Raw genomic sequence first — 7,652 nt, 5'->3', positions numbered from 1 at the left:
TATGTCACTGTCGTTTCAAAGCCCCCAAATCTAATCTGCACATGAAACTGCACACTTCAAAGTTCAGAGGGGAGAGACTTAAGGCTGTCAGAGCCCTGACAATGCTTTATTCCACGCAGCTTGCAGAGTATGTGCTTTATGTATCCATGTCTTCCTTGTATGCTGTCCCATCCCATCCCATCAAGCGCTTTGGTTGCTCACCTCCCAAGGTAATGCAGTGCACCTGGACTGCTTTGTTTGGGAGGCATCCACTAACCTTCAGGCATGTCAATGCTCAGAGAAACATAGACCTCTGCAGAGATTTCGATGGTTTTAGCCTGAACATGCCCCAGGATGTTTTCTGTATCTGAAACCTGAGGCAGCAAGAAACAAACACTGTTAAGATTATTCTTTTGGTAGACAGCCTGAAAGTCCTTGTCCCTGCTGGCTGCTTCCCCTATGACCTCCCTGGCTTCACAAGCATTGGTGGACTCCCAAGCTTTGCTAACCTGTTCCTCTCATGGGCTGTCCCAGTGGGATTCTGCTGCAGTAAAAAACCCTAGCAGCCCAACTCGGCACTCCTGCAGCAGGGAATGCTGCTGCTAAAGCATCCTTGAGAGGCACAGGGGTGTAAGAACAACCACAAGAAGTGTGAGGTGTCTCAGAGCAGGTGGCATTGACAACCCTCTCCAATCACCTGGCACCCTGTCTGAAATGCAGCCCCTAAACCATGGGGAACAAAATCCCAGGGGGAGAGTTTGTTGCACTATGCAAGAGCTTCAAAGTCCAGGACGAATGTAGAGATCATGCTGCAGTCCGTACCACCAAACAACAACCTTCAACCATTCACAGGGACAAGGTAGTTGTGGTACAGGCTCAGGATGCAGTGTCCGCTTATCTGGGGGGATGTGGATGCACTGCACGTTTTGGCAAATGCTGTGTAGAGGCAGAAGTTGGGGTCACAGCACCCTTGTCTCTCTCAGGTGCAGCTCTTCCTGTCCCTAGGAGCACATGGCCGCTTACTGTGCCCTGCTCTGACAGGCAGAGCACAGTCCCTCTCACCTCTACTTAGAGAATCTTCTCAATGCTGCCAATGTGCTCAGCCTTGAAATGCAGTGTCACTTCAAACTCTGAGCGGGGATCAAGGACGCCATTATCTTGTGACAAGGAGAAGTGCTCAACAAGGTCATCCAGCCCACTGAGCTGCCAGGCCATGGGCAGTAGGGTGTTGGTTTTCACGACCAAGGTCTTGCTATCAGTCCTGCAGAGACAGGAAGGCACTTGGCATCAGCTGCTGGATGAGTACACCAGCCTCACCACTGAATGGAACTTGGGGCAGCTCCATCTATGCCCCGGAAACCAGAGTCAAATGTTTTCTCTTTGTCACCAGTCTTGGAGTGCTTGTGGGATGACTGGCCTGTGAAGAAGCAGCTTGTCAAAAGACAGCTGCAGGGGGCTGACGTCCAGCTTCATGTCCACCTCATGGCAGCACAGGCTGAAGACCACTGGTTCCGGGTTCTTCTCAATGCTGCAGATGAGTTTGTCTTCCAGGAAGTCAGGGGAGGTGGGGTGTGCCCAAATGGTCAGCTCCTGGACATGGCCCCACTGAAGAAATCAAAGGAGCTCTGAGTGTGAGCAGGAGGAGCAGCCCCTGGGCACTTCAACGGTGCCCGCTCTACCTGCCCTTCTCCAACCTTCTTCTCCTTTGGTTTCAGGGTCATGCGGCAAGGGTGCAAAAGGAATGTCTCTGCTTGCTCTGCATTCTCAAAGGAGAATTGGACCTCTACATCCATGGGCGAGTTGCTGAGGATGGTTATAGTCTCTGACTTGCCAGGACAGTTCTGGGCCTTGTACCTGTCCACAAAAGGGGAAAAGGCTGCAAAAGAGACTGTTGTGACTGCGGATCTTGAACGGGGCCACAATGGAATGTCCTTCAGCAGAACATCCTGGGTCATCTTGGCACCCGCCAACAATCACGGCGCCAGAGTCGAACGGCCGGCGGTTACAGAACTTGAAGGGGGCCATGACTGCTTGTCCCTCAGCACAACAGCACGGGTCTTCTTAGCGCCCACCCACAATTACAGTGCCGGAGTCGGACGGCCGGCAGCTGCGGATCTTGAAGGGGGCCATGACTGCTTGTCCCTCAGCAAAACAGCCCAGGTCTTCTTGGCGCCCGGCCACAACCTTGGTGCCACAGTCGGACGGCCGGCGGCTGCAGAATTTGAAGACGGCCAGGACTGCTTGTCGTTCAGCACAACAGCTCGGGTCTTCTTGGCGCCCACTCATGATCACGGCGCCAAAATCAGAAGGCCGACGACTGTGGAACTTGAAGGGAGGCAGGACATGCTTTTCCTTCAGCAGAATAGCACAACAGCCCGGGTCTTCTTGGTGCCCATCCATGATCACGGCGGCGGAGTCTGACGGCCGGCAGCTGCAGAACTCTAAGGGGCCTGATCTGCTTGTCCTTCAGCACAACAGCCCGGCTCTTTGTGTCGCCCACCCACGATCATGGCCCTGGAGTCGGACGTCCGGCAGCTGTGGAACTTGAAGGGGGCCAGGAGTGCTTGTCCTTCGGCACAACAGCCTGGGTCATCTTGGCGCCTGTCCATGATCATGGCGCCAGAGTCGGACGGCCAGCGGCTGAGCAATTTTAAGAGAGCCAAGACTGCTGGTCGTTCAGCACATCTGCCTGGTTCTTCGTGTTGCCCACCCACGATAATGGTGAGTACTGGTCAGTACTGGTCTGCGTGGGTCAGTACTGGTCAGTACTGCTCAATGTGGGTCTCTACTGGTCAGTGTGGATAAGTGTGGGTCAGTGCGGGTCAGTACTGGTCAGTGTGGGTAAGTGTGGGTCAGTACTGGTCAGTGTGGGTAAGTGTGGGTCAGTACTGGTCAATGTGGGTCAGTACTGGTCAGTACTCATCAGTGTGGGTCAGTACCGGTCAGTCACTTGTCAGTGTGGGTCAGTACTGGTCAGTGTGGGTCAGGGCCCTACCACCCCGAGGTGCGTCCCCATGACCCATGCATGCCCACGGGAACCCCAGGTGTGTCCCCAGGTTTGTCTGTACCTGTCCCCAGGTGCGCTCACCTGAGAGGATGATGACGTGCTCACTGCAGTTCTCAAGGGAGCTGCAGCTCTGCTGGCAGTGCCCACACAGGTACGGGGGGGGCGTGCCTGGCTCAGGGGACTCTGTGGGGCACTGGGGGGGCCATGAGACCCCCACCCCCCCCAGCCCTGCCCATCAGGGCAGCACCACTGCCGAGGGGGCCCCCAAACTCGACCCCGTCCCCCCGGGCGCCTCCCAGGGCGGCTCCAAAACACGGCAGGGACAGCGGGGCCATGGCGCCTTCCTTGGGGCTCCTTCATCCTCTGCTTCCCCCTCATCCTCCTCCAGGTGCTTCTCCTTGAGCAGGGTGGGCGCCCGGCGCAGTGGCTGGCACTGCTCGTGGCTGTGCCCGCTGCTGGGGCAGTCCGTGGGCACCTCCGTGGTCAGTTCTCTGGTCATCTCTGTGGTCAGTAGGGCAGTCAGTTCTGTGGTCATCTCCATGGTCAGTGGTGTGGACAACGGTGGGGACAGTTCAGTGGTCAGGGATGGGGTCAGTGGTGTGGACAGCTCAGTGGTCAGTACTTTGCTCAGCTCTTTGGTCAGTGGTGTGGACAGTGGTGTGGCCAGCTCAGTGGTCAGTTCTGTGGTCAGTTCTGTGGCCAGCCCAGTGGCCATCTCTGTGGCCATCTCAGCGCTCAGGGACGCTGTCACCGGCTGCGCCTCCGGGATGATTTGCACGCGCTGCCAAAGGCGGCCTCTATCCGCAGCACAGAGGCGGCCGTGGGGATGGGCAGCGCCTCGGGGCGCACCGCCGCTGCCAGGCTCCCGCTGCAGAGAGAGGAGTGCCCGGAGCCAGCGCACGGACAGATTCTCACACTGCCCAGGGCACCACGGGTGCACGGACAGACTCTCAAACCGCCCAAGGCAGCACTGACAGACTCTCACACCACCCAAGGCAGCACTGACAGACTCTAACACCGCCCAGGGCAGCACGGACAGACTCTCACACTGCCCAGGACGCCATGGACAGACTCTCACACTGCCCAGGGCAGCACCGACAGACTCTCATACTGCCCAGGGCACCCCAGGCTCCTGCGGCACCCCGATCTGCGGCTAAGGGGCCCGGGCTGAGCTGCCGTGGCAGGAGGCGCTGCCAGCGCACCGCACGCACACCGGAGTTTCACGCGCTCGCCCACCCCGCGCCTGCATCGGCGCATGCGCAGCACTTTGGGGATGCGACCCCGCACCCTCCCAGTGACATCACCACCCCAACACCAGCCAGGCCTCAGCCCCGCCCCCTCATTTGAATGCTGCATTTACATATTTACAGCCTCACCCCCCCCCCCCCCCCCCCCCCCCCAGAGAGGGGTCACCTGCAGAAATGGGGGGGAAGGGCCATAATTGGGGGGGCCCTGAAGGGGAGGGGTCCCGGTCCTAAATTCATTTTTTGGGGTTCCTTCCCCATTTCTGGGGTCCCCTCCTATATTTTAGGGTATTCTCCCCATTTTTAGGATCTCAAATTCTCCTTCTGGGGTCCCCTCCTCATTTTTGGGGTCCCCCCTCCCAATTTCTGGAGTTTTCTCCCCATTTTTGGGATCCCTCTCCTAATTTTTTGGGTCCGAAATTTTCTTTTTAGGATCCTCTCCTCATTTTTGGGGTCCCCTCAACTCATCTTGGAATCCCTTCCTTCTTTGGGGTCTCAAATTAGCTTTTTGGGGTCCCCTTCCTTTTTTGGGATCCCCTCCCTTTTTTGGGGGTTCTTTCCTTATTTTTGGGTCCCTTCCCCAATTTTTGGTCCCCTCCTTTTTTTGGGGTCCTCTTCCAATTTTTGGGGTTCTTTCCCCATTTTTAGGGTTCCTCCTCCTCAATTCTGGGCTCCCCCCTTTCAATTTCTGGGATCCCAAATTCTATTTTTGGGGTCCCATCCCCATTTTCGGGGTCCCAAATTTTCTTTTTAGGATCCTCTCCTCATTTTCAGAATTCCCCCTCCTCATTTTTAGGGTCCCCTCTTCCCTTTTTTGGAATTCCCCCCTTTTCCTGGGGGTCTCATCTATTTTTGGGAACCCCCCTTTTTTAGGACCTCTCCCCTTTTTCAAGGATTTTCCCCCATTTTCAGACCCCCTCCCTGTTTGGGGACCCCCTTTCTGGAACCCCCTTTTTTGGGGTGTCTCCCCCTTTTTTTTGAGCTAAAACCCCCGCTCTTTTAGGACTTGCCCTTTTTTAAGGGTTACCCCCTTTTTGGGGAGCTCCTTTGTTTAGAACCCCCCTTTTTTAGGGATCCCCCTTTATTTGACATTCCCATCTTTGGGACCCCCCTTTCTTTCGGGACCCCCTTTTTTGGGATCCCCCTTTTTCAGGAACTCCCTTTTTTTGAGACCTTCCCTCTTTTTCAGGGCTTTCCCCCCTTTTTTAGCACCCCCTTTCTTTAAGGCCCCAATTTTTGGGACCCCTCCCTTTTTTTAAAGGTCCCCCCTTTTTTGGGTCCCCCATTTCTTTAGGGACCCCCATTTCTGGGACCCCTGTTTTTCAAACGCTTTTTTTTCAGGACCTCCTTTCCTTTAGGATCCCTCTGTTTTCAAGACACCCCTTTTTTAGGGGTCTCTCTCTACTTTTGGGACTTCTGCTTCTTTTGGGACGCCCCTTTCCTTCAAACCCCCATTTCCAAAGCCCCATTTTTAATCCCCCCTTTCTTTCACAACCCCCTTTCTTCCAAACTCCAAATTTTTATAATTTTACTAATTTACAAATTTTTATAATTTTTTACACCCCCCCATTTTTAGGCCCCCCATTTCTTTTGGGACCCCCATTTATTTTAGGATCTCCCTTTCTTTTAGGGCCCCCATTTCTTTTAGGACTTCCCCCCATTTTTTGGGACCCCTCTTTTTTGGGACCCTCTTTTTTTGAGATCCCCATTTTTGGGACCTCCGGTTTTCAGGGGTCTCCCCCCATTTTTCAGGACCCCCATTTCTTTTATGACCCCCCATTTTTCTTAAGACTCGCATTTTTAGGACCCCCCTTTCCAAAACTCCATTTTTGGGATCCCCATTTTTCTTTTAGACCCCTGTTCTTTAAGCACCCCCTTTCTTTAGGGACCCCCCCTTCTCTTTAGAACTCCCTCTTTTGGGACCCCCTTTCTTCGAGAACCCCATTTTTGGGACCCCCCTTTCTTTCAGACCCCTCTTCTTTTTAGGACACTATTCTTTTTGGGACCCCCAGTTTTGGGACTCCTCTTTTTCAAGCCCCCATTTTCAGAACCCCCTTTTTCCTTTGGGACCCCCCTATTTCTGAGACCTCCTTTCTTTTAGGATCCTCCTTTTTGAGGTGTCTCTCCCCTTTTTTGCGACCCCTCTTTTTCCAGCCTCCTTTTTCAGGACCCCCATTTTTAGGCCTCTCCTTTCTTCCACACCCCAAATTTTTACAATTTTACATTTCTCACTCTCCCATTTTTAGGCCTCCCCTTTCTTTCAGACCCCTCTTCTTTTTGGGACCCCTCTTTCTTTAAGAACCCCCATTTTTGGGATCCCTCTTTCTTTATGGACCCCCATTTTTGGGAACCCCTATTTCTTTTAGGACTCCCCATTTTATTTTAAGACCCCCATTTTTGGGACCTCTCTTATTCAAATCCCCATTTTTAGGACCTCTATTTTTGGGAACCCCCTTTCTTTTAGGATCCCCATTTTTGGGACCCCCATTTTGATGTCTCTCCCCCCATTTTTGGGACTCCTCCTTTTCAAGCCCCCTTTTTAGGACCCCTTCCTTTTAGGACCCCCTTTTTCAAGACACCCCTTTTTTAGGGGTCTCTCCCTATTTTCCGGACCCCCCACCTTTTTTTGGGACCCCCCTTTCTTTCAGACCCCCATTTTCAGGACCCCTCTTTTCCAAACCCCCATTTTTATCCCCCGCCTTCTTTCACACCCCCTTTCTTTAAACCCCCAATTTTTACAATTTTACATTTTTACCTCCCCATTTTTCACCCCCCCATTTCTTTACCGCCCCAAATTTTTACAATTTCCCATTTTTCACCCCCCCATTTTAAGACTCCCCCTCTTTCTTCCAGACCCAACTTTCACAATTTTACATTTTCATCTCCTCTCTTTCCCACCCCTGTCCTTTCACAACTCCCCTTCTTCAGCACCCCAAATTTTTCCGATTTTACATTTTCACGCCCCCCTTTACCACCCAAATTTTTACCATTTTACATTTTTATCCCGCCCTTTACCACCCAAAATTTTTACAATTTTACATTTTTACCCCCCCTTTACCACGAAACTTTGACAATTTTACACCTCCGATTTTTTCCCCCTCCCCCTGCCCCGTATCTCACATTCCCCCCATATCTCACACCCCCCCAGTATCTCACAACCCCCATATCTCACACCCCTCCTTCCGCCCATATCTCACACCCCCCTTCCCCTTCATATCTCACATCCCCCTATATCTCACATCCCCCCCCTCCTCCCCGTATCTCACACCCTCCCTGCCCCTCCCCCTTGCCCCACCTCCTTCAGCAGCCTCCTGCCCGCCTCGTACTCATCCTGCTCCACGCTGGTGAACAGCTGCACATCCTCCCCACCCAGGGCCTCGTGCCCCCACTCGGTGAGGAAAGCGCTCTGCAGCACCTCCAGC

This window comes from Melospiza melodia, chromosome 24 (genome assembly GCF_035770615.1).
Source record: "Melospiza melodia melodia isolate bMelMel2 chromosome 24, bMelMel2.pri, whole genome shotgun sequence".
Lineage (NCBI taxonomy): Eukaryota > Metazoa > Chordata > Aves > Passeriformes > Passerellidae > Melospiza > Melospiza melodia.
Note: the sequence above shows the minus strand (reverse complement) of the source record.